The 19896-nt window shown below is 39.3% G+C and overlaps 1 protein-coding gene and 1 non-coding gene across 2 annotated transcripts in view; one reads left to right on the forward strand and one right to left on the reverse strand.

Moving 5' to 3' along the window:
• Positions 1–8888: 8888 nt before the first annotated feature.
• Positions 8889–8970, reverse strand: TRNAS-GCU. The gene has a single exon. It is a non-coding gene; the product is annotated as a tRNA-Ser (tRNA).
• A 429-nt stretch (positions 8971–9399) lies between these two features.
• LOC111139232 (kinetochore scaffold 1) overlaps positions 9400–19896 on the forward strand; it is a 69753-nt gene continuing 59256 nt past the window's right edge. Inside the window, exon 1 of the mRNA XM_022491443.1 lies at positions 9400–9441. The gene's annotated coding sequence lies outside the window, so the exon portion shown is untranslated. The remainder of the gene's footprint in view (positions 9442–19896) is intronic.

Below are 19896 nucleotides of genomic sequence, written 5' to 3' on the forward strand. Positions count from 1 at the left end.
TCTTTTGGTTTTGTTGACTGTTTCCTTTGCTGTGCAAAAGGTTTTGATCTTGATGAAATCCCAATAGCTCATTTTTGCCCTTGCTTCCCTTGCCTTTGGCGATGTTTCTAGGAAGAAGTTGCCGTGGCTGAGGTCGAAGAGGTTGCTGCCTGTGTTCTCCTCAAGGATTGAGGTCTTTCATACATTTGAGTCTATTTTGTGTGTGGTGTAAGGATATGGTCCAGTTTCATTTTCCTGCATGTGGCTGTCCAGTTTTCCCAACACCATATGTTGAAGAGACTGTCTTTTTCCTTTGGACATTCTTTCCTGCTTTGTCAAAGATTAGTTGACCATTGAGTTGAGGGTCTATAGAAATTTAATTCTTATTATAGCCCTCCTCTACTTACTCCTACTCAGGAGGTAACCACTATTAATAATTAAGTGGTTTTCTTCCTGACTGTTTTCTATTCATAGATGCATAAATGTTTATGTTTGTTTGTTTGTTTGTTTGTTTGTTTTAATAAAAATGGGATCGGGGGTCCTGGGTGACTCAGTGGGTTAAAACCTCTGCCTTCAGCTCAGGTCATGATCCCAGGGTCCTGGGATCAAGCCCTGCATCAGGCTCTCTGCTCAGCAGAGGCTTCCCCCCACCCCCGCCTCTCTCTGCCTGCCTCTCTGACTACTTGTGATCTCTGTCTGTCAAATAAATAAATAAAAGCTTAAAACAAAATGGTATCATGCATAAAATTGTTCTGCAACATGCTTTTCTGTACAACACTTTTTTTTTTTTTTTAAGATTTTACTTATTTGCCACAGAGAGAGCACAAGCAGGGGAAGCTGCAGGCAGATGGAGAAATAGGCTCCTCACTGAGCAAGGAGCCCGATGCAGGATTCAATCCCAGGACCCTGAGATCATGACCTGAGCCAAAGGCAGATGCTTAACTGACTGAACCACCCAGGCAGGTATTCTTGTATTATTTTTTTTTTTTTAACAACTTCATTGTGTCACATTGTGTGACTGCACTATAATTTAATCCATACCCTATTGGTGGAATTTTAGGTGTTTGCAGTTTTTCATTACTACAAACTGTAGTGAACACCCTTAGATCTGTTTGCACCCATACCAGTGTTTCTATAGAACAAATTTTTAGTGTAATTATGAGGTTGATAGCTTTAAACATTTATTGATAGGTAATACCACACTGCCCTCCAAAAAGATTACACCAATTTAAATTCCTTCCAGTAAGTAGTGTGAGAGGCAGAAGCAGGTGAATGCAGTGACTGAAACAGCTGGTCAGGCAGCTGCATTTTCAAGGTTGGCTTTAGTTCCAACTGTGGATTGGAACAATGGGTTTCCTGGAATGTCTGCATCTCTCAGTGGATGACCTAGATTTGCTTGGCTCAGTCTTCTCCCAAAGAGAAAATGGGCTTATTTCACAGTCTCTTTGGTCTTGGAATCACTGGTACTCAGGACCGAGGAACCTGGCTGGTTTAGTCAGAGAAGCATGCATCTCTTGGTCTTTGGATCACTGGTACTGAGGACTGAGGACAAAGGATGATTAAAAATCAAAGATGGAAGCAGAACAGCCTAAGGAATATGACCAGGTTTTAGATGGATAAGTTTACTGCAGTAAGAGTTATCATCACCAACACACTCATTCTGCTTAGAACACTTGCTTTGTACATGGTAAACAATATTGCCTATGATTATGAATATTGTTTTCTTCCCCTCCAAATCCTCTGTGTACTTTCTCCTTTTGCTTTCATTTGAAGCTTATCCAAACTTTCAAAACTGCAACATTTTTTTTTAAAGACTTTATTTATTTATTTGACAGAGAGTGATCACAAGTAGGCAGAGAGGCAGGCAGAGGGTGAAGCAGGCTCCCCGCTGAGCAGAGAGCCCAATGCAGGACTCAGTCCCAGGACCCTGAGATCATGACCTGAGCCAAAAGCAGAGGCCCAACCCACTGAGCCACCAGGTGCCCTGTAAAAACTGCAACTTTTTTATCAGCCATTAACTACATCAAACTGTTAAGGATTGCCTATTAAAGTTGAACATACATGAAATCAATGATTCCACTCTATCCAATTAATGATAGCTAGAAGACATCTAGAGAAATACTTGTATACGTACCCCCGGAGACACGTAGGGGAACATCTACGGTAGCATTTTTGTGATAGCAAAAAACCAAGAAACAACCAAAATATCCTCCCATAACAGAATGGATATCCAACTGTATATTCAGACAACTATATTTTAAGCAGCAGTGAAAATGAATGAATTATATGGATAAAATAGTGTTGAATGAAAGAAATCACAGATGAATAAGTATAATATGATTCCATTTATATGAGATTCAAAACCAGATAAGACTAAACATTTTTAGGGATATATACATGTATATTTGGTTAAGAAAAGCAAGAGGACAGGGGTGCCTGGCTGGTTTAGTTGGAGGAACGTGCAATGCTTGATCTTGGGGTCATGAGTTCAGGCCCCACAAGGAGTGCAGAGAGTAATTAAATAAATTTAAAAACTTTAAAATAAAAAAAGAAAAGCAAGAGGATGATTAACACCAAATTCAGTAGTTACCTCTGTTGGGAGGATAGCAGCAGGGAGGGGCACATGGGAAGCTTCAAAGGTACCATCAATGTTCTATTTCTTAAGCTGGGTCATGTTTACATGGCATTGGTTTTATTAGTGTTCCTTTAAATTGTACACACGTTATATTACATATATATGTATTGTATAATTGTATAATATCTTTCAAGATAAAAAATTTAAATAAAAACTGTTAGAAGATTTCTCTCCCTTTGTTTAACCTTTGGTAATCTCTGAAATAGTGACTCTCCTCTTTTAGTCACCCACCATATAACTCCTAAGGTCTATCTGACCTCTGTGTAGCTGGTGGTACCACTCTCAAGTGCTTAGGCCACAGATCACTTTCACCAGGGATAGAGAGCACCATACCATTTGTCTGGTATTTGGGGGAATATAATGATAAGCAATATATAATAATTTCTGAAAGTGGCCACTTTAATATACCTTAGCAGATCTAAACACTGCTCTTTATCATAAAAACAAAACAAAACAAAACAGGGATCTAAAAGCAGTTTATGTCTTTGGTGTTCTAGATCTGGCATGCTTTCAGACATAGAGAGCTCTGTGCTTTGCATTTCCTAACACTTTATCATGGCATCCAGACATAGATTTTTTTTTTTAAGATTTTATTTATTTGAGAGCAAGAGAGAGAGAAACAACATGAGCTGAAGAGGGAGAGAAAGGATCTCAAGAGACTCCACGCTGAGCATGGAGCTAGACACAGGGCTCAATGTGGGGTTTGACCCCAAGATTCTGAGATCATGACCTGAGCCAAAACCAAGAGTTGGATGCTTAACTGACTGAGCCACCCAGGCACCCCAGACGGATTTTTTTAAAATACTTAAGTAATTCAAGTAAATAATAAATGACACTTTTTGGGGGTTCTTTTTCCTGTAAACTTTATAATATTGTAAATGTTGAAGGTAATTTAAGAATTATAAAAGAGTAGCTTTATATCCTATCCTAAATGCTCAATTTCCCAGAATCAAAATTGAGGCAAAATTGTGAGGATTAACCTACAGCAAACTACCAGAATCTAGCAAAATGTCATGGAACAGATTCACCCTGTTGACACCTTAACCTCAGACTTCTAGTCTACAGAACTGCGTGACAATTCTGTAATTTAGCTAAAAAGGCTGCCTCTGTTACTTGCTAGGTTATACCAAATATGATTGCTGGCAGTCATCGAAAGGAGAGTTTATTGGCAGTGATCTTTTCAATGAGTATACAGAAACCATTGTCCAGGACCTATTTCAACTTTTCTTTTTTAAAAGATTTTTATCTTTAAGTAATCTCTACACACAAACTGGTGTTCAAACCCACAACCCGAAGATAAGAGTCACATGTTTCATTAACTGAGCCCAGGTGCCCCTCAAACTTTTTTAAAGTTTTATTTATTTATTTATTTATTTGAGAGAGAGAGAGAACACTGGATAGGAGGGCAGAGGGAGAGCAAGAATCTCAAGCTGACTCCCTGGTGAGTGCAGAGCCAATGTGGAGCTTGATCTCACGACCCTGAGATCGTGACCTAAGCCAATCTAGGGTCGGATGCTCAACTGAGGCACCTAGGCACCCTACCCCTCAACTTTTTAAAAGCTAGGAAAAAAAATTTTTTTTTCACATGTCAAGTTCTGTGTCATTCAAGAATTTAAAAATCAGAATTCTAAATTCATAGCTAAATTAGTTATCAACAGAAAGTTGATAATTGAGATGACTGGGTCTCTCGTAATAGTCCATTTTAGTCACTCATATGCTGTCATAATTCAGAACAAATGCAGCCTTTGTTTGTCCATCAGTAGCACTTCTATTTACTAAAAGAATCAGTAAACATAAATCAAAACATTTAGATACGAATTTAAGAAAGTCAAGATCTTTGAGAAATCTAGAGGAGAAAAAGTTCTCAGAGTCAATGACCCGAAGAGAAATATAAAATGCTTACTGCCCTATAGTATCACAATAAAAAAAAGCAATTACTTCTGTTTCTAATTCCATGGAATCATTGGTCACATCCTCAGGTCTTGCCTTCATCCATTGATTTCACCCTTTTGGAGTTGGATTTGATCCAGTTTTACTACTTTCTGCAAGATTTCAAATGGAAATTTTAGAATTTAGAAATCCGGGGCATCGCTCCTCCTCAATGTGATGAGAAGTTAAGGTGTAACCGGTTGTTTGCTAACTATCCAGAACTACCTCAGCAGAAGACACAAGGAGAGGGGATACAGTAGATGTTACTCTCCAGTTCCCTTAATCTATTGTCATTTATTCATGTTGTCTTTCATTTACTATAAACTGGATTTCAGTTTTTCCTCTATTGATCTTTTTTTTTTTAAGATTTTATTTATATATCAGAGAGAGAAAGAGCACAAGCAGGGGGACAGTAGGCAGGGGAAGAAGCAGGCTTCCTGCTGAGCAAGGATCCTGATGAGGGATTTGATCCTGGGACCCTGGGATCATGATCTGAGCCAAAGGCAGACACTTAACTGAGTGACTCACCCAGTTGTCCCTGTTCTATAGTTTTTGGTTTTGTTTTTTTTAAGATTTTATTTATTTGAGACAGAAAGAGATAGCGAGAGAGAGCAGAAGAGGGGCGCAGAGGGAGAAGCAGCCTCCCCAGTGAGCAGGGAGCCCGATGTGGGGCTCGATCCCAGGCCCCTGGGATTATGACCTGAGCTGAAGACAGACGCTTAACCAACTGAGCCACCCAGGCACCGCTCTATAGATCTTTAATATGAAAACATTTCATTTTCAACTGAGTAGGCATTCCCAGAGGCTGTTACAGCAAAGGGCATGCTTTCATGTGATAGCATGCAGCTCGGAATGATATGAGCAAAGAAAAATGTTTTTAGTTGGTGTCTCAAGCACAAAGAATACCTGGATTCACCCTTGAACTTCTTCAGGCCTTGTCATGACTGTCTTCCCAGAAATGGTTTTCCAGTGAGACCATACTTCCTAAAGGTAGGAACAGACTGAACTCACTTCTGTCATTGCCTGCTCTCTAAACCAAGCTTTGCAGCACAAGGGCTGGGTTTTTCTTGCAGGAATTAAGAAACAAACTGGAGGCGCACCAAAACAAACAAAAACCCCAAAAGGAAAACCAAATTCTTTGGATTTCAATTCTTCCTTCAAAGCTATGTCCTAGAAGGGCTGCTGACCATCACTGGTCAGCAACACTCAACAGTTCTTCCCAGAGCACCTCATTCTCTGAACACAGTGGGTCTTCCTGAAGCTGGACTTGGAGAATGAAGACCCACTCTCTGGCCCTGAAGAAGTAAATAATCTGGTATACCTTGGTAGCACCTTTGATTATGTCACGATTTTTCTCTCGTGGTCTTCCAGAGGGTGAGAAACCCTGCAGTAGTTCAGGATAGGCCCTGTGAAGAAGAACCCTCCTGTTGATGGAGAATGGTTTCCCTGATCTAGGGTTTGTTGACAAATTTGGGTGAGTAATAGAGATCTTTCCAAAGGTAGCAGCCATTTCTCTAGAAGTACCTTGTCCAAGTCTTGTAGTTGCAGCTGCGCCAGTAGGTGGCGCCTCTAACTTTTTTTACTGCCTTACTACAAATCTTTCCATTATTAATCCAAGGTCCCCCTCAGCCCACCATGGGCTTTCAAATAATCTGGCAGGTCATTGATTCTTTTGATTCTCTTAGAAAAAGTTAAAAGTAAGCACAATTCTTCCAGGTGAAGAGATTATAGAAATGCAAAACACTGAACTGTCATAGCAAGTATCACTGCAATTTCATATGGAAGAAACCACAAATGAACTAAGCATGAATACAGGTGAAGAACTGAAGAACAGAAAAGTGAACTTCCACTCACAGGTTTTTTTTTTTTTTTCCCTCTAGACACTTCCAGTGCTTTGTATTTTCAGAATTTCTACAGCTGAAGATGTTCCTTTGGGAAAGTAATCCACTCACTTTTCATTTATACAGACTGGACACATTGATAGATCTTATCAGTTTTCCATAGGAAGCTGTAGCCGCAGGAAGCAGACAAAACTCAGAGAAATGATGCAGTCTTGCCAGTCTTTAGAGAGGTTGCAGTCCTAATAGTCCATTTAAATACTGTCTGGCAAATGCTGGGGTAGTAACCAGGAGGTAGGAGGAGAGCAGCCCAGGAGTATCCAGGAGGACTGCAAAGGCCCAGAGCAAGAGAGAGTACATGGACTAATTGCAGAGAATCTAACATGGAGCTGCGGGTTGCAGGGCAAAGGGAGACTTGTTGATGGGGATGATGTCTAAGCCAAGATCTGAAGGAGAAGCAGGAGCCAGGCAGGCAGTGGTGAATGGGAAGGAGGTGCAGGGGAGCAGAAACATGTTCCAGGGAGAGGAGTAGGAATAGGATAGGTCTTAGGTGTAGAGAGCTAAGCCTAGTTCAGAGCAAGTGAATATTGGTATGTTCAGGGCACTTTAGAAAAGTGTCAGAGGTTCTTAACTTTTTTTGTGACATAGACCTCTTGGGCAGTCTGGTGAAGTCATTTGGTTCCTTCTCAGAATGCTGTTTTTATTTTTTTATTTTTATTTATTTATTTATTTATTTTTTATTTTTTTTTTTAAGATTTTTATTTATTTATTTGACAGAGAGATCACAAGCAGGCAGAGAGGCAGGCAGAGAGAGAGGAGGAAGCAGGCTCCCTGCTGAGCAGAGAGCCCGATGTGGGGCTCGATTCCAGGACCCTGAGATCATGACCCGAGCCGAAGGCAGCGGCTTAACCCACTGAGCCACCCAGGTGCCCCAGAATGCTGTTTTTAAATACATAAAATTAAGTTTGTTGGAATACAAAGGAAACAATTATGTTGGAATACAGTTACTGAAATATTTTTAAAATCTGTGATACAATAATATAATACTGTATGTACTTAGGAATGCATAGCTTTACAAGATCTAAAGGCAGGTCTAATAACTATTATTTTGAAGTAGTGATGAGCAGGTAATGGAATATAAATGTATCTGTGATTTCTCTTGGTAACAAAATTACAGGTAATGTTAATATTACTATAGTTCATTGCTTACCTTTATTGAAGGCAGTGCTTTCAATGATAGATTAGTGAAAATAAAGATGCACTTTTTCCTCCAACTGAATAACCAATTGAATATCCATGGACTCCTTATGAGTGTGTGGAACTGGGATAGGAACACTTCCTAATAGCAGGGTGGCAAATGGATTGGAGAGCAAGGCTGAAGACAGGTGTTGGAGCAACCCAAAGCCCTCAACACAGAAAGGCATCAATATCCCTAAGGGATTTGGATTTAAGTGAGGGATGAACCAGTGGCACCAGTGGAGCAGGGGCTTTTGCCTTTTCTCAGGGCTGCAAAGCTTGCAGAAACACCAGCCAGGTGCCAGGTTCTATGGCACTCTGCAGTGTGCACAGCCTCGTGGGAGAGAGGACATGTAAATCATTTCTGCAAGGGATTAATGAGCACTAAATGCTAATCTCCAGCACCATATTGGATGGTGGTTAAGACCCAGCAGAGCTCGACAGACTTGGATTACACTGCCCTTTCTTACACAGTTCTAGAAACTGTATAACCTAGGACAATTTTATCTTTCAGTGTCCTCATCTGTAAAAAGGAGTAATAAAAATGTCTATCATGATCATAGTGTTATGATGAGTTAAAGTGATGCATTTCATTATGGTGCTGTAGATAATACTGGATAAATAAAGGTTAAATATGAGTTGAATGAATCTGCCTGATTACCTTTGAAGAGGGGAACCCTTCTATTCTATTTCTGTCCCCTGTGCCTCCCTCCCTGTTTAAATAAAAGAACAGGCTTAACACTTTTCTTCCGTGGTTAAGGTAGCCATGTTTCAGGTTCTCAGTCTCTGGCTTCTAGATACTGCTAAGTTACTGCATGTCGTCAACATCTTTTTAATGTTTCCCAGTGTATACTTTTCTTGAGCACGTGCAGGCTGCTGGGGACTGGAAGAGAATCTTGAACACTGTTTTATAGTAGCTTTTGCAGTGAAAACCTGGTATGTCATAACAAGGACAGGTATTAAAAACCACGGGGTAAGGGTTTATGATAACTCAAGTTCCTCACTCAGAAGCTAGGTTAATTAACATGGAATTCTAAGCACTGTTGTTTACTTCATATAAAAAGATACTAAATCAAGTACACACATCTTCTGGGATGTTTCTTTCCCTCGTGTTTACCTGCGACGTTAGAATGCTCCAAAAGCTGCCTTCCAAACACCTCAAACCAGATATTTACCCTGCCAGAGTAAATCCACTAGTAAACCGTAACTGGAATAATCAAGTATTTTCACTCGTAAATAAATTTGCGTCCATTTGAGGCAAAAGTTACGACCGACGAGGATGGGATTCGAACCCACGCGTGCAGAGCACAATGGATTAGCAGTCCATCGCCTTAACCACTCGGCCACCTCGTCCCAGAAACCTACTCCTTCCTGGTAGCTATAGGGAGTAATACTGGGGGATGTGACGCAATGTTATGGAGGCCGCCATTTTGTACGGAAACAAAGATCTGATCATTTTTACACCAAGTGATCAAAAGAAGATGGCTGCTGCCATGATGTGAGGGCTCTACAATGGGGTGGGACAAAGAAAAATTCGGTGGAAAATGAGATAGGCTTTAAGGAAATAAAATTTATATACAGAGCAGGAGGTATGAAGTTTGTTTAAAGGAGTCAGGAAGAGGATTGCTCCGGAGTCTAAGGGGCGGAGCCGCCGCGTAGAGCGGTTTTGCGCATGTGCAACAGCTAGGCGGTTAGATTTGAATACTTCACTGAAATAGTCTGGGCGTAGTGAGGTTTGTCGGTGGGCGGCAGCTGACTCGCTCTCTGAGGAGCGCGCGGACCCCAAACAAGTCTGAGCAGCCTTTGTCAAGAAGCTGGACTGCGGTGGGTAAAGAGAATGACCCTTTCGTTCCAGGCTCCCGGGTCGGGGGGGTGATGGAGGTGGGCATTAGTTTTTTTCTGGGCGCTCTGAAGGCTCGGTGGTGGGACGTGGGGACGCTCCCTCCGCCCCGCGGCCTCGGTAAGCGCTGGGCCCAGAGTAGAAGTTTTTGCTGGGTTGTGGGGCTCTTTGCCTACCCGGGCCTGCACTTTGTGCACTTTCCTCTTCCCTAGCACTTTTCCCTCCACACCTGAGCCCCTCGGGCCTGCTCGGATTGCGGGTCGGCTGCGCCCCGCCCCGCCATCTTCTGTCAGGGCTCCAGCACGGTGCCTCGCACCCCTTCCCTAGGGGACTCCCGGCGGTTTGTATTTCCGACTCGGTTATTTCTTAGCTGTAAATGAAGTGACAGCGTTGAGTGGTTTTAAGCGCTCGGCCGGTCGTAGTTTGTTTACTGGCAGCGCTGAACAGACATTCGGTTTCCAGCAGTTACAGTAACATTAACAAATAAAGCCAGTATTAGCCACATACGAGTTTTGAAAATATCTCCTTGAGGCTACTAGTAGCTCGGAGCTTATTAAAGCCTCTTTTTCTTGCTGCTTATCTAAATACTGAGTTTAAGAAAAAAATTCTCATACATTGCCGATTGGAATTTTAAAGAGATAAATTTGTCGATATGAAGGAGAAAACCAGAGCAGAGCTTACCCTAGATATTAAGATTGAAGTTTGTATTTCATTTGAATTGGATCAATCGAATTCCTCAGATATTTATTGAGTTCCTTGTCTTGTGCTAGGGCCGGGAGCGAATGACTCAGAGTCCCTAATCTGGAGGAATGAATTTTCAGTCCAGAAGAGAAAATGATTAACATTCACAAATAGCTATGATGCAAAACAATATAAAGGATTATAGGACATTGTAAGGTGGTATGGGAGCACAGAAAAGGGAGCGTTTATTTGATGCTTTTGACCCTGGAAACTAAAGGAGGCTTTGTAGAGAAAGGGGCATTTGAGGTGGAACTTGAAGGGAAGGATACATTATGGCGATGAATCAATTTAAGATGTTGCTAAGTAAAGACTGGGTTCAATTCTCCTTCACTGTGTGAATGGCTGGAAATGTTTACAAGATGACAAATAGATACAAAAATGTATGGTGTGGTAGTATCAGTGACATGCCTGATGCTGAATAAGAGAGCATAGTAGAAGATAATCTAGATATTGATAGTGCTGTCTAATAAAACTTTCAGTGAAAATGGTAATGGTTTATATTTGCACTGTCCAGCATGGTTCCCCACTAGTCAAATGACAACTAATTGTGGCTAATGACAACGTGAAATGTGGCTAATTGTGCCTAAACAACTGAATTTTAAGTTTTATTTCGTTTAAATTAAATTTGAGTTGCTACTGTATCAGATAGCACAGGTCTAGAGACTGTTATCAGTGGGCACAATGGAGTACATTAACCTTAGAAATTGGTAGTGTAAATGCAGGAGTAGCCAAAGAGCCAGATATAAATATTTCAGGTTTTGCAGTCTACGTGGTCACCAGCATGGTCTCTGTTGCATGTTCTTCTTTGTTTTTTTGTTTTGTTTTCTGCAGCCCATTCAAAATGTAAAACAAAACAAACGAAACAAAAAACCCTCTTAAGGACTCTTTGGCCCAGTATCTGTAGTTTGAAGTCTTTTGGATTATTTAGACTGTAATTCCCAAGCTTTTTTGGCTCATTGGTGCCCTTGGATCAAAAGAAATAACTAACAGTTCCATTTATTAAGTCAGTACATCCAAATAACTTAAAAAGTTATTAAGTTGAAATAAATTTATGTCCTAATGCTTAGTAGCCATTTGAAAAAAAATGCATAATTGAAAGAAAAAAGTAATATTTTTATTATATGCTTAAATCATCACAGTTATTTACTAATTGGCTATGTGTGCCTCTTGAACACTATACAACTTCTCAAATCTTGGAGTCATATGGGACACTGCCACCCTCATTTCCAGTACCACACTGATTAAAAAGTACTTGCTTCATATCATAACAACTGCGAAAAATCCAACTTTGCAATAATATATTATCAAAATGAATGTAATACAAATAGGTACTATTTTGAGCTAGTAGTTCATACCGGTGCATGACAGATGTCAAAAATTGCTGTTTCTCTCAAAAATTTAAAATATCCCAAGATACTTCTATGAGTATGCCATAGCACCCCTGGGTGCCAGATGCACAGTTTTAGAACCAATCAATAATTAGTTAATGTGGCAGTGACCAAGATAACAATAAAAGCATTTTACAAATGAAGTTTAACATGGTGATCTGGGGTACCCTATTTCTGTTGATGGTGGAACTTACAGTTATATAATAAATAGAATTTTCTTTTAAGATTTTATTTATTTATTTGACAGACAGAGATCACAAGTAGGCAGAGAGGCAGGTAGAGAGAGAGGAGGAAGCAGGCTCCCCGCTGAGCAGAGAGCCGGATGCAGGGCTCTATTCCAGGACCCTGAGACCATGACCTGAGCCGAAGGCAGCGGCTTTAACCCACTGGGCCACCCAGGCGCCCCAAGAATTTTTTTTTTTTAAAGGAGGATTTCAATAAGCTTTGAATCTCATCACTTAATTAAATGCCAACTGGCTTACAGGTTAGACAGGAATGATGTTCAATGACTATTTCAAACAGTGAATATGTCTAGGTGATCCTGATTTGATAGTATTTAATATATTTATCTGTGAATTTTGAATATGTCACTGAATTTGAAAATATTCCCCAAAGGAGAAAAACTATGCAAATTAATAATCGTAAAAGTAATTTGAAATAATTGTTTCTTGTTTCTTAATTACTCATTTAGCAAATATTTATTGAACTATTATTTACAAAGCATGTGCTAGTTTCTCAGAATGTAACAAGGAACATAATTCTAGCCTTATTCTAATTGAATTTACTGTTGGGGCACAGGTGGTTTGGGGAAATACCAGGAATAATTGATTTACATAGCAGACTTTGAGATTGCAGTTTTGGTAATGTTACAAAAGAGACATACATAGTGCTACAAAAAAGTGCTTTTCTTGGCTTTTTTTTTTTTTTTTTTTTTTTTTTTGCCAAGAGAGAATAGCAAATATAAATTCAGTGGCTCAGAAAAGATCTTTGTGTGTACAGGAATAAGTGTGTACAGGAATATTCAGTGTGGCTAGAATAGTGAGGAAGACAATGGCCTGAGATGAATGTGAAGTCTGAAAGGCAAGTGGAGGCCAGATCTTAGAGAGCTTTATAAGTTCTGGTGAAGAGTTCATTCTCATTACCGTGGGAAGCCATTGGAAGCTATTAAATGGTTTTAAGTATGGAGTCTCTTAAACGTGACTTATGTTTAAGAAGGTAACTGTCTATGTAGAGAAGGGCCTATGGAAGATAAGAGTAAAAGTAGGGAGACCATTGAGGTGAATATTGCAGTAGTTTACATGAGAGATAATGATAGCTTGAAACTATGATGAAGGCACTGAAGATAGCAGTGAATGCATTTGGGCTATATATTGGAAATAGAACTACTAAGATTTGGTGATGAACAGAATTGGAAATAGGTGTCATACTTGTTTGATCTCAGAGGAAAATCATCAAAGTCACCATTAAGTTGATGTTTGCTGTTGGTTTTAAAATTTTTTTTCTAAATTTTAATTTTTTAAAATTTTATTTTATTTAAATTCAATTAACACATAGTGTGTTACTAGTTTCAGAGTAGAGTTCAGTGATTCATCAGTTGTATATAATACTCAGTGCTCATTGTATCACATGCCTTCCTTAATGCCTGTCACCCAGTTATCCTATCCCCCCTGCCCACAGCAACTCTCAGTTTGTATCCTATGGTTAAGAGTCTCTTATGGTTTTCTCCCTCTCTGATTTCATTTTGTTTTATTTTTGCCTCTGTTCGCCTATGCCCCTTTGTTTTGTTTCTTAAATTCCACATGGGTGAAATCGTATGATAATGGTCTTTGTCTGACTGACATATTTTGCTTAGCATAATACCCTCTAGTTCTATCCACGTCATTCCAAATGGCAAGATTTCATTTTTTTGATGGCTGAGTAGTATTTCAGTGTGTGTGTGTGTGTGTGTGTGTGTGTGTGTACCACATCTTCTTTATCCATTCATCTGTTGGTGGACGTCTGGGCTCTTTCCATAGTTTGGCTATTGTGGACACTGCTGCTATAAACATCGGGATACAGTTGCCCTTTCAGATCACTACATTTGTATCTTTGGGGTAGATACCTACTAGTGCAATTGCTGGGTCATAGAGTAGCTCTATTTTCAACTTTTTAAGGAATCTCCATTCTGTTTTCCAGAGTGGCTGTACCAGCTTGCATTCCCAGCAACAGTGTAAAGGGTTCCCCTTTCTCCACATCCTTGCCCACATTTGTTGTTTCTGACTTGTTAATTTTGGCCATTCAGACTGGTGTGAAGTGGTATCTCATTGTGGTTTTGATTTGTATTTCCCTGATACCAAGTGATGTTGAGCATTTTTTCATGTGTCTGTTGGCCATTTGTATGTCTTCTTTGGAGAAATGTCTGTTCATATCTTCTGACCATTTCTTGAAAGCATTTTTTCTTTTTTGGTGTTGTTTGTTTTGGTGTTGAGTTTGATGAGTTCTTTATAGATTTTGGATAGTAACCCTTTATCTGATAAGACATTTGCAAATACCTTCTCCCATTCTGTTGGTTGCCTTTTGGTTTTGTCAACTGTTTCCTTTGCTGTGCAAAAGCTTTTTATCTTGATGAAGTTCCAATAGTTCATTTTTGCCTTTGTTTCACTTGCCTTTGGAGATGTGTCTATCAAGAAGTTGGTGCGGCCAAGGTCAAAGAAGTTGCTGCCTATATTCTCCTCTAGGATTTTGATGGATTCCTGTCTCGCATTTAGGTCTGTCATCCATTTTGAGTCTGTTTTTGTGTGTGGTGTAAGGAAATGGTCCAGTTTCATTCTTCATGTGGTTGTCCAATTTTCCCAACATCATTTGTTGAAGAGAGACTGTCTTTTTTCCATTCGATATTCTTTCCTGCTTTGTTGAACATTAGTTAACCGTAGGGTTGAGGGTCCATTTCTGGGTTCTCTATTCTGTTCCATTGATCTGTGTGTCTGTTTTTATGCCAGTACCATACTGTCTTGATGATTACAGATTTGTAATAGAGCTTGAAGGCTGGAATTGTGATGCCTCCAGCTTTGGTTTTCTTTTTCAACATCCCTTTGGCTATGTGGGGTCTTTTTTTTTTTTGTTCCAGCTCTGTGAAAAATGTTGATGACAGGGATTGCACTGAATGTATAGATTGCTCTGGGTAGCATAGACTTTTTAACAATATTTTTTCTTCTAATCCATGAGCACGGAACATTTTTCCATTTCTTTGTGTGTTCCTCAATTTCTTTCATGAGTGTTCTGTAGTTTTCAGAATACAGATCCTTTGCCTCTCTGGTTAGGTTTATTCCTAGGTATTTTATGGGTTTTGGTGCGATTGTAAATGGGATCAATTCCTTAATTTCTCTTTCTTCTGTCTCATTCTTAGTGTATAGAAATGCAACTGATTTCTGTGCTTTGATTTTATATCCTGCCACTTTGCTGAATTCCTCTATAAGTTCTAGCAATTTGGGGGTGGGATATTTTGGGTTTTCCACATAGAGAATCATGTCATCTACAAAGAGTAAGAGTTTGACTTCTTTGCTGCTTCGGATGCCTTTTATTTGTGTTGTCTGATTGCAGAGAGTAGGACTTCTAGTACCATGTTGAACAAAGGTGGTGAGGGTAGACCATCCCTGTTTTGTTCCTGACCTTAAGAGAAAAGCTCTCAGTTTTTCACTGTTGAGAATGATATTTGCTGTGGGTTTTTCATATATGGTTTTTATGATATTGAGGTATGTTCCTTCTATTCTTACACTGTGAAGAGTTTAATCAAGAATGGATGCTGTACTTTTTTTAAAAAAATATTTTATTTATTTATTTGACAGAGAGAGACAGCCAGAGAGGGAACACAAGAGGGGAGTGGGGGAGGGAGAAGCAGGCTTCCCAGTGAGCAGGGAGCCCCATGTGGGGCCCGATCCCAGCACCCTAGGACCATGACCCGAGCCAAAGGCAGATGCTCAACAACTGAGCCACCCGGGCGCCCCATGGATGCTGTACTTTGTCAAATGCTTTTTCTGCATCTATTGAGAGGATCGTATGGTTCTTGTCTTTTATTAATGTGTATGTCACATTGATTAATTTGCAGATGTCGAACCAACCTTGTAGCCCAGGAATAAATACCACTAGGTCATGGTGAATAATACTTTTAATATACTGTTGGATCCTACTGGCTAGTATCTTGGTGAGAATTTTGGCATCCATACTCATCAGAGATATTGGTTTGTAATTCTCCCTTTTGGTGGGGTCTTTGTCTGGTTTTGGGATGAAGGTAATGCTGGCCTCGTAAAAAGAGTTTGGGCATTTTCCTTTCATTTCTGTTTTTTGAAGCAGCATCAGAAGAATAGGTATTAATTTTCTTTAAGTGTTTGGTAGAATTCTCCTGGGAAGCCATCTAGCCCTGAGCTCTTTGTTGAGAGATTTTTGATTACTGATTCAATTTCCTTACTGGTTTTTCTATTTCTTCCTGTTTCAGTTTTGGTAGTTTATACTTCTCTAGGAATCCATTTCTTCCTTGTTTGTATTTTTTTGGTGTTGGTTGTGATCTCTCCTCTTTCATTCACGATTTTATTTATTTGGGTCCTTTCTCTTTTTAATAAATCTGGCCAAGGGTTTATCAATCTTATTAATTCCTTTAAAGAACCAGCTCCTAATTTCATAGATCTTTTCTACTGTTCTTATGGTTTTTATTTCTTTTTTTTTATGGTTTTTATTTCATTGATTTCTGCTCTAATCTTTATTATTTCTTTTCTCCTGGGTTTCAGCTTTATTGTTGTTCTTTCTCCAGCTCCTTTAAGTGTAGGGTTAGGTTGTATATTTGAGACTTTTCTTGTTTCTTGAGAAAAGCTTGTAGTGCTGAATACTTCCCTCTTAGGACCACCTTTGCTGGATCCCAAAGATTTTGAACAGTTGTGTTTTCATTTTCATTTGTTTCCATAAATTTTTAAAAAAATTCTTATTAAATTTCTTGGTTGACCCATTCATTCTTTAGTAGGATGCTCTTTAGCCTCTGTGTATGTGATGATCCCAATCTTTTGATACTGGTTGAGACCCTGATTTGTGACCCAGGATGTGATCTATTCTGGAGAATGTTCCATGTGCACTCAAGAAGAATGTGTATTCTGTTGCTTTGGGATGGAATGTTCTGAATGTATCAGTGAAGTCCATCCATAGCCCTTATTTCCTTGTTGATCTTCTGCTTAGATGATCTGTCCATTTCAGTGATGGGGGTGTTAACCTCCCCTAATATTATTGTGTTTTTATTGATGTGTTTCTTTGATTTTGTTATTAATTGGGTTATATAATTGGCTGCACCCATGGTAGGGGCATAAATACTTACAATTCTTAGATCTTCTTGTTGGATAGACCCTTTAATTATGATATAGTATCCTTCCTCATCTCTTATCACAGTCTTTGGTAAAAATCGAATTTGTCGGGGCGCCTGTGTGGCTCAGTGGGTTAAAGCCTCTGCCTTCAGCTCAGGTCATGATTCCAGGGTCCTGGGATCAAGCCCCACATCGGGCTCTCTGCTCAGCGGGGTGCCTGCTTCCTCCTCTCTCTCTGCCTACTTGTGATCTCTGTCTGTCAAATAAATAAAATCTTTAAAAAAAAATCGAATTTGTCTAAGGATTACCTCCCAGCTTTCTTTTGATGTCCATTAGCATGATAAACTATTTTCTACCCTCTCATTTTCAATCTGGAAGAATTTTGGGGTCTAAAATGAGTCTCTTGCAGACAACACATCAGTGGGTCTTGCTTTTTTTTTTTTTTTTTTTTAATCTAATTTGATACCCTGTGTCTTTTGATTAGGGCATTTAGCCCATTTACTTTCAGGGTAACTATTGAAAGATAGGAATTTAATGCCATTGTATTTATTGCCTGTAAGGTGACTGTTACTCTATACTCTTCTCTGTTCCTTTCTGGTCTATGTTAGTTTGGGCTCTCTCTTTGCTTAGAGGACCCCTTTCAGTACTTCTTATAGGGCTGGTTTGGTGATCACAAGTTCTTTTAGTTTCTGTTTGTCCTGGAAGTTTTTTTATCACTCCTTCTATTTTAAATGATAGCTTAGCTGGATAAAGTATTCTTGGCTGCATATTTTTCTCATTTAGCACCCTGAATATATCATGCCAGTCCTTTCTGGCCTGCCATGTCTCCCTGGATAGGTCTGCTGCCAATTTAATGTTTCTACCCTTACAGGTTACAAACCTCTTGGTCCGAGCTGCTTTCAGGATTTTCTCTTTGTCTCTGAAGTTTGCAAGCTTCACTATTATATGTCCAGGGGTTGCTCTATTTTTATTGATTTTGAGTGGGGTTCTCTGTGCCTCCTGGATTTGAATGCCTGTTTCCTTCCCTGATTAGGGACGTTCGCAGCTATGATTTGCTCCAATATACATTCTGCCCCACTCTCTCTTTCCTGTTCTGGGATCCCAGTTACTCTAATACTGTTTTGCTTTATGGTATCATTTATCTCTCAAATTCTCCCCTCCTGTTCCAGTAGCTGTTTATCCTTTTTTCCTCAGCTTTGTTATTATCCATTGTTTGGTCTTCTATATCACTTACTCTCTCTTCTGCCTCATTTATCCTGGCCATTAGAGCCTCCATTTTTTTTTTTTTTTTAAGATTTTATTTATTTGACAGAGATCATAAGTAGGCAGAGAGGCAGGCAGAGAGAGAAGGGGAAGCAGGCTCTCTGCTGAGCAGAGAACCTGATGAGGAGCTCGATCCCAGGACCCTGAGATCATGACCTGAGCTGAAGGCAGAGGCTTAACCCACTGAGCCACCCAGGCGCCCCTAGAGCCTCCATTTTTTATTGCTTCTCAGTAATAACATTTTTTTAATTTCAACTTGGTTAGATTTTAATTCTTTTATTTCTCCTGAAAGGGATTCTCTAGTGTTTTCTGTGCTTTTTTTCAAGGCCAGCTAGTATCTTTATAATCGTTATTATGAACTCTAGTTCTGATATCTTACTAATGTCCATATCAATTAGATCCCTGGCAGTCAGTACTGCCTCTTGATCTCTTTTTTTTTTTGAGGTGAGTTTTCCATCTTCTCATTCTGTCCAGAGAAGAATAGATGAACAAAAGAACAAAATACTAATAATGGCAACAACAATCCTAGAGAAGTGTACTCTAAACAAATCAGAAGAGACCTGGAACTAGGGGAAAAAAGGGGGGGGGTAATATAATCGGACAGGTAAGCAGAATAGAGCAATACACTGGATTCTGTGTGTACTTTGGTTTGTTTGTTTTTTTTAGAAAATTAGATCCCAAAATTGCAAAGAAAGATAAACTTATATATGTACAAAAATAAAATACAATGAAAGGATAGAATATAACTGTAAAAATGGAAATTAAAAAGAAAAAAACAAAAGCGATGAAAAACAATAACAAGAAGGAAGGGATATAAACAGGTAAACAGAACAGAGCAATACACTAGCTCCTGAGTTTATTTTGGTAGGTTTGTTAGAGGAAGCTACATCTCAAAATTGTAAAGAAAGCTTACATATAGAAAAATAAAATGAAATACATTGAAAGAATAGAATGTAACTGTAAAGATGGAAATTTAAAAAGACTTTTTAACAAAACAAAAGAAGAAGAAAAAAGAGAGGATATGATTAAATAGGTGAATAGAACAGAGCCATACAATAGATTTTCGGTGTATTTTTGTCTGTTAGAAGAAATTGCATCTCAAAATTTTAAAGAAAACTAGTACACGTGTGTGTGTGTGTGTGTGTGTGTGTGTAATGAACTACAATGAAGGGATAGCATGTGACTGTAAAAATGAAAATTAAAAAAGATTTTAAAAAGGAGTTGATTTCGGGACGCCTGGGTGGCTCAGTGGGTTAAGCCTCTGCCTTCGGCTCGGGTCATGATCTCAGGGTTCTGGGATCGAGTCCCGCATCGGGCTCTCTGCTCATAGGGAGCCTGCTTCCCCCTCTCTCTCTGCCTCTCTCTCTGCCTACTTGTGATCTCTCTCTGTCAAATAAATAAATAAAATCTTTAAAAAAAAAAAAAGGAGTTGATTTAAAAATTGGTTGAAAAAAGAAGAAAAATTTGTAAAAAAAGAAAAAAGATTTAAAAAATTAAAGTTGAAAAACTAAAGAATCGTGGGGAAAAAGCCATGACTTCTATGTGCTGTATTCCCCTAGCACTGGTATTTTGCAGTTCTCATTGATCAGTAAACTTGGTCTTGGCTGGATGTTCTTGCTGATATTTTGGGAGAGGGGCTTGTTGCATTGATTCTCAAGTGTCTTTGCCCAGGCAGAATTGTACTGCCCTTGGCAGGGGCCAGGCTAAGTAATCTGCTCCGTTTTGC

The sequence above is a fragment of the Enhydra lutris genome, unplaced genomic scaffold (assembly GCF_002288905.1).
Source record: "Enhydra lutris kenyoni isolate GAN:26980312 unplaced genomic scaffold, ASM228890v2 scaffoldscaffold4, whole genome shotgun sequence".
Classification (NCBI taxonomy): domain Eukaryota; kingdom Metazoa; phylum Chordata; class Mammalia; order Carnivora; family Mustelidae; genus Enhydra; species Enhydra lutris.